Consider the following 8164-nt stretch of genomic DNA (forward strand, 5'->3'; position numbering starts at 1 on the left):
ATGATAATGACGTCGAGCAAAGGAATCGATGACATTATCGGTCCTCAACTGCTAGGAGCCTAACACTCTTCCCTATCAAATCCATAGCGACTTTATTCATCAACAGGATGAAGCAGTACAGTCAAGACTTGAACATTTCTGTCGATGGTATCAAAATTCCGACTATTAATATTATAATATCCCGAAAAATTTGGGTGTTATACTGGATAAACTGTACTTTGCCACTCCCCATACGACCGGGATTGTTACTAAGGTACAGAACCGCAACCAAATCCTTAAGTTGCTAGCGGAGCACAAGGGGTAAAGACAAATAAACGTTGTTGGCAATTTAGCAGGCTATCGGCCGGCCGGTCATAAACTACGCAGCCCCTGGCTTCAGCAGGACGAAGTTGGGGAAGCTTCAGACTTGGTAAAATACCGCTCTCCGGATAGCCTCAGATTGTCTCTTGATCTCTCCGGTGGAGTACTTACACAATGAGACCCGTATGTTACCTGTGAAGGAGCATAACGTAATGCTCTCCAGACAGTTTCTTTTGGGATGTTTTCACAGAAACCACCCCCGCTGTCACTTATTGGAAGCCGAGCCGCCTTCCATAGCCAATCAAGAATACCTTCCTGAAATACGTCGACGATATACAGGAATATACCGACAGAACTTCGGAAGCGACAGACTTTCAACAAGCACTAAACGCTATTGACAGATGAATAGGGAGGGCTTGTCGATAAAACACCACCCATCGCAGACACAGAGCTCGAGTTACGCGAAACTAGAGTGATCCTCCCGCAAATTTATTCTGGATACTGTAGCAGGTTAAACTACTATCAATTCAGACTGAGCCCCGACGTACTCAATATATGTTTCGCATGCAAAGAGTCCACGCATGACTCTAACCACTTCTTTTCATGCCCCCTAAACTCCACTCATCTAACACCGCTTTCCCTTTAGTCCGATTCTATCGAAACAGCGCGTTGCCTGGGCCTACCGTTAGATGGCTTCGATGACAAATAATTTAGGCTTGCCGGTTCAGGCTTGGGTAACCGTTCCAATAACTACAACATAATTTAGGAAGGTAGAAGAGAGCAGTTTAAGAGAATACATTTTGAACACTGTAGAATTTTGTAATTTTAACAAATATTATCAAATATGTAGTTTAAAAAATTAATATTGCATATTTTTAGGCACTGAAGTTTACAGTTTTTTTGCTACTGTTAATTCTGTTGGGGCAATGCAACTAGGAAAATCAAATTTATTAAAAATTTTAAAATAAAATCCGCATTCGAAAAACAAATCTTAAGATATGCTACACCTTAAATTATGATAAGCTTAATCAAATACAAGTATGTCAACTTTACGGCTTAAGATGTTAAAGAAGACAAAATGGCAACCGCAGTCATATTAAGTATGGAAATACATAAATACTTGTTTGCATTCAATAGAAAAATAAACAACAACACAATACAAACAAGGGTACTTGCTGCCAATCAGCCGCAAAGCCTAAAAGGCTGCTCTACTAGATGGTAGTCTATTTGTGTGTATGTATGTATTTGTATGGCAAACACAAATAAGCATTCAAATAAAAATAAAAACAATGTAATGCAGAAAAAATAAAGGAAAAGAAACGCATTTGGGGGTAAGAAAACAAATTTTTTATTGAAAATAGTGAGTCTCCAGAGAGCAAAAGGATAAAAATATGTTCCAATTCCAAATACGGCAGCTAACAAGACAACAAACAAAACAATGAACGCAGTTGGGGTGATGGCGTGTTTTGGTGGTCAAATAGTGCATTTCGTAACGGTTGGCAGGAGGTTGCGCTAGTGGTAGGGCGTAGACTTTAAGCTCTGCATATTTGGGTGTTATTGAAGAGGCTTTGCGTGGGGATAACATAAAATGGGTAGAGTAATAGCAAATGGAACGAGCATGTGGTGCAAATAGGTGTGGGAGTGTGGGGGTGTTCGACTCGCCATCGCAGCAGGGGTTGTTGCATGCATTGTGCTGTCTCGTTATGCTTAAAGGATATGCTTACGTGTTTAATTCTACAGCGTGCGTTTGTGTGTGCACATGTGTAAAACTGCCATATCCAATTCTTTTTATATGCACTCCAAATGCGTCTAACATATGCACATTTGTCTGCCTGTGTGTGCGCGTGTCATATGAGCGCATAAACTTAAATACTCGTAAATGTGTGTAGCTACTTAGGTGAAATTTAACCTTTAGCCTCGTTGTGTACGCAAGCCAAAACCACGATACAAGCATGCAAGTAGCAAGCATGGCCAAGTGCAAATGTACCCCAGCGTCTGCCAAAAGGCGAGCCACTCAGTCACTTACATATGTATGTAAGTTTGTATATATGTATGAGTATACATTAATTTTTGTATACATATGCATACAAGAAGGGCACAAGTCAGCATCTCTTCTTTCATTTCCATTACCATTTAGGGGTTGTAAAATTCCCATAGGTGTTAAAATAGTATTACGACGCTGTTGCATTGGCTTATGACGGCTGGTTTGTTTCGACACTGTGGCTTAATCAGACAGAGTGAGCTCGAAATGGAGATGGCACATCACCACCAGAATGGCCAGAATCAGTAGAGCTTTAATAACTCGTAGAGTTTGTGACGTACGATGCTACAGTGTGGTGAGTTAAGCAAATATAGTGATTTGGAGATTTTTAATGGTATGTTAGGCTAGCAGGTTTTTTCCTCGGAAAGCTGAAACGCTCAAAGAAAATTATTAAGAAACAAGTAAGGAAGAGAGAGCTAAATTTTGGGTTTAATAAAAAAATTGTAATTCTCATAATTTATTTCTTTAGTAATATACCTTAATATAGAGGTGACGAAATCTTTAAAAGTAATTATATTATGTATACGGGAAGTTTTCTCCCGATTTTAGTCATTTTTGAAAAAGGAAAACATTCCCTTTGAATTTGTCCATAACCCCATAATAAAACAATATTTTGTTTTACTTTATTTTATTATATTATATTTTATTTTATTTTATTTTATTTTATTTTATTATATTTTATTTTGTTTTATTTTATTTTATTTTATTTTATTTTATTTTATTTTATTTTATTTTACTTTATTTTCTTTTATTTTATTTTATTTAATTTTATTTAATTTTATTTAATTTTATTTAATTTAATTTAATTTAATTTAATTTAATTTAATTTAATTTAATTTAATTTAATTTAATTTAATTTAATTTAATTTAATTTAATTTAATTTAATTTAATTTAATTTAATTTAATTTAATTTAATTTAATTTAATTTAATTTTATTTAATTTAATTTTATTTTGTTTTATTTTATATTTTTTATATACATTTTTCACTACCTTAGCCCACTGTGCACCGTTTTTTACACGCTTTTAGCCATAGCCTTAAGATAGGCTTTACTCGTCGCTTGCATATCGACTACACCGACTTTTGCTGCTACCGTCTTCAACTTTCTTTATTTCACTTACATTTCACTACCTCCTGAACTACCATTCCATTACGAATATTCTTGTGTTGTCTTTGGTTTTGTTTTTTGCCAGTCCTTTGGTTTTGTTAATGTTTCTTTTACAAGGCATAAAAAATCATAGCTTGTCAGATGTCGTTTTAAGAGTGCAAATGTGGGTTGACTGCCGTAATATTTTTCCATACAAACACACATGCAATATGTGAAAGTGGTTGTAAAAGTAAGGGGGTCGAGAACAGTGTGCACATTGAATTAAATTGAAATGCATTTGGTAGTTGTTAAAAGAAATATGACCGCCGGGCGTTCGTAATGCGACAAGTTGCTCTGAGTGTTGCGCGAATGTTATGTAAGGAGGATCAGTGCGAGACGCCATAAGCCAGGTGTACCCATGTGGCGTGTGTTAGAGGCGGACCGTGTCTTCGTGACGCGTGCGGATTACAGGTGTGGCGCAAAGGATTAGTTAATATATTTTTTTGGAAATGTGCATGCACTTATATAAATAATTATTGAAGAAAAATTTTTCTTGACGTGGTCTTATAATGACTTATTTTGTTTAAGCAACAATTAATCTTTTCTTTCATCTTTCATAATCATTTTTCATTTCCTTTGTAGTGTAGGCAATTAAGAGTAGTCATGAGTAAAAAATGAGAAATTTGAATGAATTTATAATAAACAAAATGTGGTGAATTCAGGCTTATGATATTTGGAGATTTTGGTAAACTGGGTTTATCGTTAGTAACTTTATGTTTATTGGATAAGGTTCTAACCATCTTACTTAAGAATAGTATTATCATTAAAATATAGATGCTCCGATACCCACTTAGACTAGCTGACTGAGACGGTTATCTTTTTTATAACTTGTCTGCAATAGGCGAATATCATATAAGTGAGGACGATGGACCCAGTATAAAAGTGGTTTTAAGAGACAAAGCCTTTAATATGAAGCTGACCGAGGTAACTCACCATTCAAATATAACATCGTTGGAAACATCGGTCATGAAATTAGGTCCATAAAATCTCTGTGCAAAATACTAGACATTGGGTCATGCACTAAGTATTTTCCCTTTTTTAGTGCAATTTAAACATGATTTTTTTATTTATATTATCCATTTTGATCCAATACCTTTTGCCATCTTTCGGGCAAGAGTCTGTTCCAAGTGGTTTTGGACATCCTGATTTGAGATAAAAGTTCTTCCATCCAACAAATTTTGCAGACAGACTGGAATAAGTAATAGTCCGAAGGTGCTAAGTGTGGTAACACATCCCCTTCAAGCTGCAAAAATTTTTAGCGAGTCATCAATGTTGTATGAGGTCTTGCTTTATTCTGGTGAAACACTACAACTTTTCCATTTATCAATACTGGCCTCTTTTTTGTTTGAGTGCATCACTCAATTTGTCTAGTTGATCACAAAACACTTCAGGTTAATCGAAGTATTGTCAGTCAAGAGGACCTGTTTAATAGAGATAACCGGTGCTATGAAAACTACTTCAACAAAATCCTTGGAGGTTATCCTAGATATCCGGCCAATACATATCCAAGTGAAGTATGATGCAGCGCATACTGCGTGTAGGCTAAAGACCTTGGGCCACTGGACCCAAACATTGCACCAATGGGAATATGGTATCGTACTAAATCTTGTCACTGAACTCGGTTAAGATTGGTCCTGTGACCGGTAAACCGAGACTGTTGGGGAAATCTTTATATTCACCGACGGATCAAAACAGCAACGGGAGCAGGCTTCTTCTGTAAAGATCCTTAAACTGTCCCAGACCTTTCAGTTCTTAGGATGCTAGGGGAACATCTCAGGTCCTGGAACATGTGCAACACGTGTCGTATCACAAAACTACTATGGGGTAATGTTGACACTGGGCAGAACAAAAAAGCGTCTTACTTTGAACAAAAGAGAAATAAGCTGTATCACAGGAGTTATCACGAGGCACCTACCTCTAAGAGGTCACCTGCAGATATTTGGTATAGTAGAATCGGCAGAATGCAAGGCGTTCTGGTTTTAAACAACTTTTTCCAGCTCTCAAACCTAAAGAAGTTGCTCGTTGGAAAGAAATTTACGGACCAAGAACACATGATAGCCGATACTGATAACAATTATGGAAAAAATTTAGGACTTTGCGTTCGTATTTAAAGTGATCCGGTATCAGAAACGTTCCTTCTAAATTGTATTGAGAATAATGTACGTTCCCTTCGAAACCAGCTGCACTGTCAGCATTGTAATTTGATGAAGAATAAGCAGCAATATATAAAAACTTTACTTGAAGACAAAAATACAAAATAAAATCCTGTTATGGTACAAAATCTACTAAGTTCAGTAGAAGCAAAAATAATTGTATTTCAGATAAACTAGAAATAACAGATGAAAGAGGACATAATACCGCTGTAAGAGAAATCCTCCGTGGTAGATTAGTACGCAGTCTGAGTTCCATTCCAAGTTTCTGCATAGAAAAAATAGTATGAGGCTTCTCACAAAATCTATTAGTCAATCGATGTCTTCTTAAAACTTATAGGTTTCATATTCTTCGTATTTACACTCTAATGGAACCCACAACCTAACGAGCCATAGTCATACACTTAACCCTCTCAGCAACTGTAACCTTCCACAAATAATCATTTTGGAAGAAACTCAACTCTTTTAAGACAATAAAAAAAACAACTTGTATTCCCATTACGCACGCATTAACTGCGGTGTGACTACTTTCATGCTTTCATTCATTCATTTCATTTGAGTGTAATCACCAATTTCTATGGCAATCTGTTCGAGGTCTCACCAAATCACTTAAAGCTTTGCAGATAATGACATTTTTTTTTTGTAACTTTCATTTGTGTTAAAGATTTTCCTATTTTTACTTTACTGCATCTTGTGAGTTCAACCCAATCCAACCCAATCCACAGTTGGATAGTCAGTCAAGCAAACCATTCACTCATCCAACGTCAGATGACAGATGGCAACAACGCTCTAAGACAACTCATCCGTTTGCATTTATAGTACGTTTCTAGGCCGTTTGGGGATTGAGTTTAGCTTTTCATTCGTTGCCATATTTCCTTACAGTAAGCACTTTTCCAATATTCATTGCATTTCTTGCTGTTCTTGCTTGACGCTTCTCTTTTTTCCACTTCGATTTTTGCAAAGCAAACGCTTTCTTCACATTTGTTTTTGTTTTCTTTAATTTCACCAAGCTTTTGTTTTTATTTTAATTTTTTTTTCCTATTTGATTCTATTTATTGAGATTGCTATATTGCTATGAAGCGCACAGCGGTCTCACATCCTGTGGGATTGAAATTGTTTTCTTTCCTGTCTGGCAGTTTTTCTAAATCAAAGATTGTGCTGGGATTTAGTGGCAGTACCCAATAGCCCATGGCGTCCCTCCTCTCTCTCTGCCTTACAGAGCGCACACAAACTACTTGCGGTTTTAACCAGCATTAAGGCGGCATAACCCCACATTAAGCGAGCATGCAAAGGGAAAGTAAGTTGGGTGTGAGCTCGGTCGCTTAAGTCCGAGATCAATGCCTTTGTCTTGTGTCTTCTGTGCTTGTGTGTGCTACGACGTCTTATCAAAGTCCAATATCGATGATTTTGATTGCTTTTAAGTTGGCAGCACTCACATACAGCCACCCGCACGAAATGGGGTTAATGGTCGAAATTGATAACTAGGCTATATTGGTTGCCCGGTTGCGCAGCGGTGAGTTAATAAAGCTATCGAGTGAGAGTGAGGTTGGGAGTGAGGTTCGCATCCAAAAGAAAAAAAGGCAGTTGCGTACACAAGTTAAAAAAAATTCGAAATGAGGGTGAAAGTGCATGTCTTGTGGAGTTTGGTCGTACTGTGTTTTTCAACCCACCAGCCTCTTTAAAGCTGACTTTGATTCCATGCCGCCGGTGTGTAAGTCAACACGAAGGCGAAATTCAATTTTCTTAAAGTGACTCTGGTCGGCATGCTCGCAGCGACATTTGAATTTATGCGCCGGAAATGCTCGGCGTCGGGTTGATTGTATGTGTAACCACAAAATCGGATTAAGGAATTTAAAAAATCGTCTAGTTATACTGTAGTAGTTCATCAATGCGGTTGTGTGGGGTGGTGGTTTTTCACTTTCACGAAATGTCAATTAAATTTCAGACATTTACTATTGCTCACTTACTCGTCTTGGCATTTGATGTGGGCTGCGTGGCAGCTGAAAGGGATATCTTCGTATAAAAAAATATAAATCCTTAAAAGCATACCATTTCGTTAGAAATGCAGATGAGTGGTATGCAATACGCTTTTGTGCATATTTTATTGACGCAACCGCATTGTAAATTTGATACTTTTAAACTCCGCTGTCAGTCAATTCATGTCAGTCGTTAAGCCAATTAATGAATGTGGTGCAGTATTATATTTGTAAAATACTTAATCGTGCTAGGTTGAAGTGGCTTAATGGTCTTAGCTTATTTTATATCGCACAGATTTTCTTAATAGATATGTTGAAAAGTTCGTAATGTTTTAAAGAAAATCAAAGTATTCCGGAAATTTTGATCTAAAATCCAATTTAGGTGTTTTAAATGTCGCTGGTCTTAATGTTGCCTTCTTTCAACTTATTGATACTATATTTATTGTAAAAGTCACATTTACTGCAAAACAGGCTTCAGACCCGGGAATACTTCATTTTTGCAAAATTTCTTCTCAGCAAAATTTTTTTTTTAAGCTTCGAGGACAGCAAC

The sequence above is a fragment of the Zeugodacus cucurbitae genome, chromosome 3, assembly GCF_028554725.1.
Source record: "Zeugodacus cucurbitae isolate PBARC_wt_2022May chromosome 3, idZeuCucr1.2, whole genome shotgun sequence".
NCBI lineage: Eukaryota > Metazoa > Arthropoda > Insecta > Diptera > Tephritidae > Zeugodacus > Zeugodacus cucurbitae.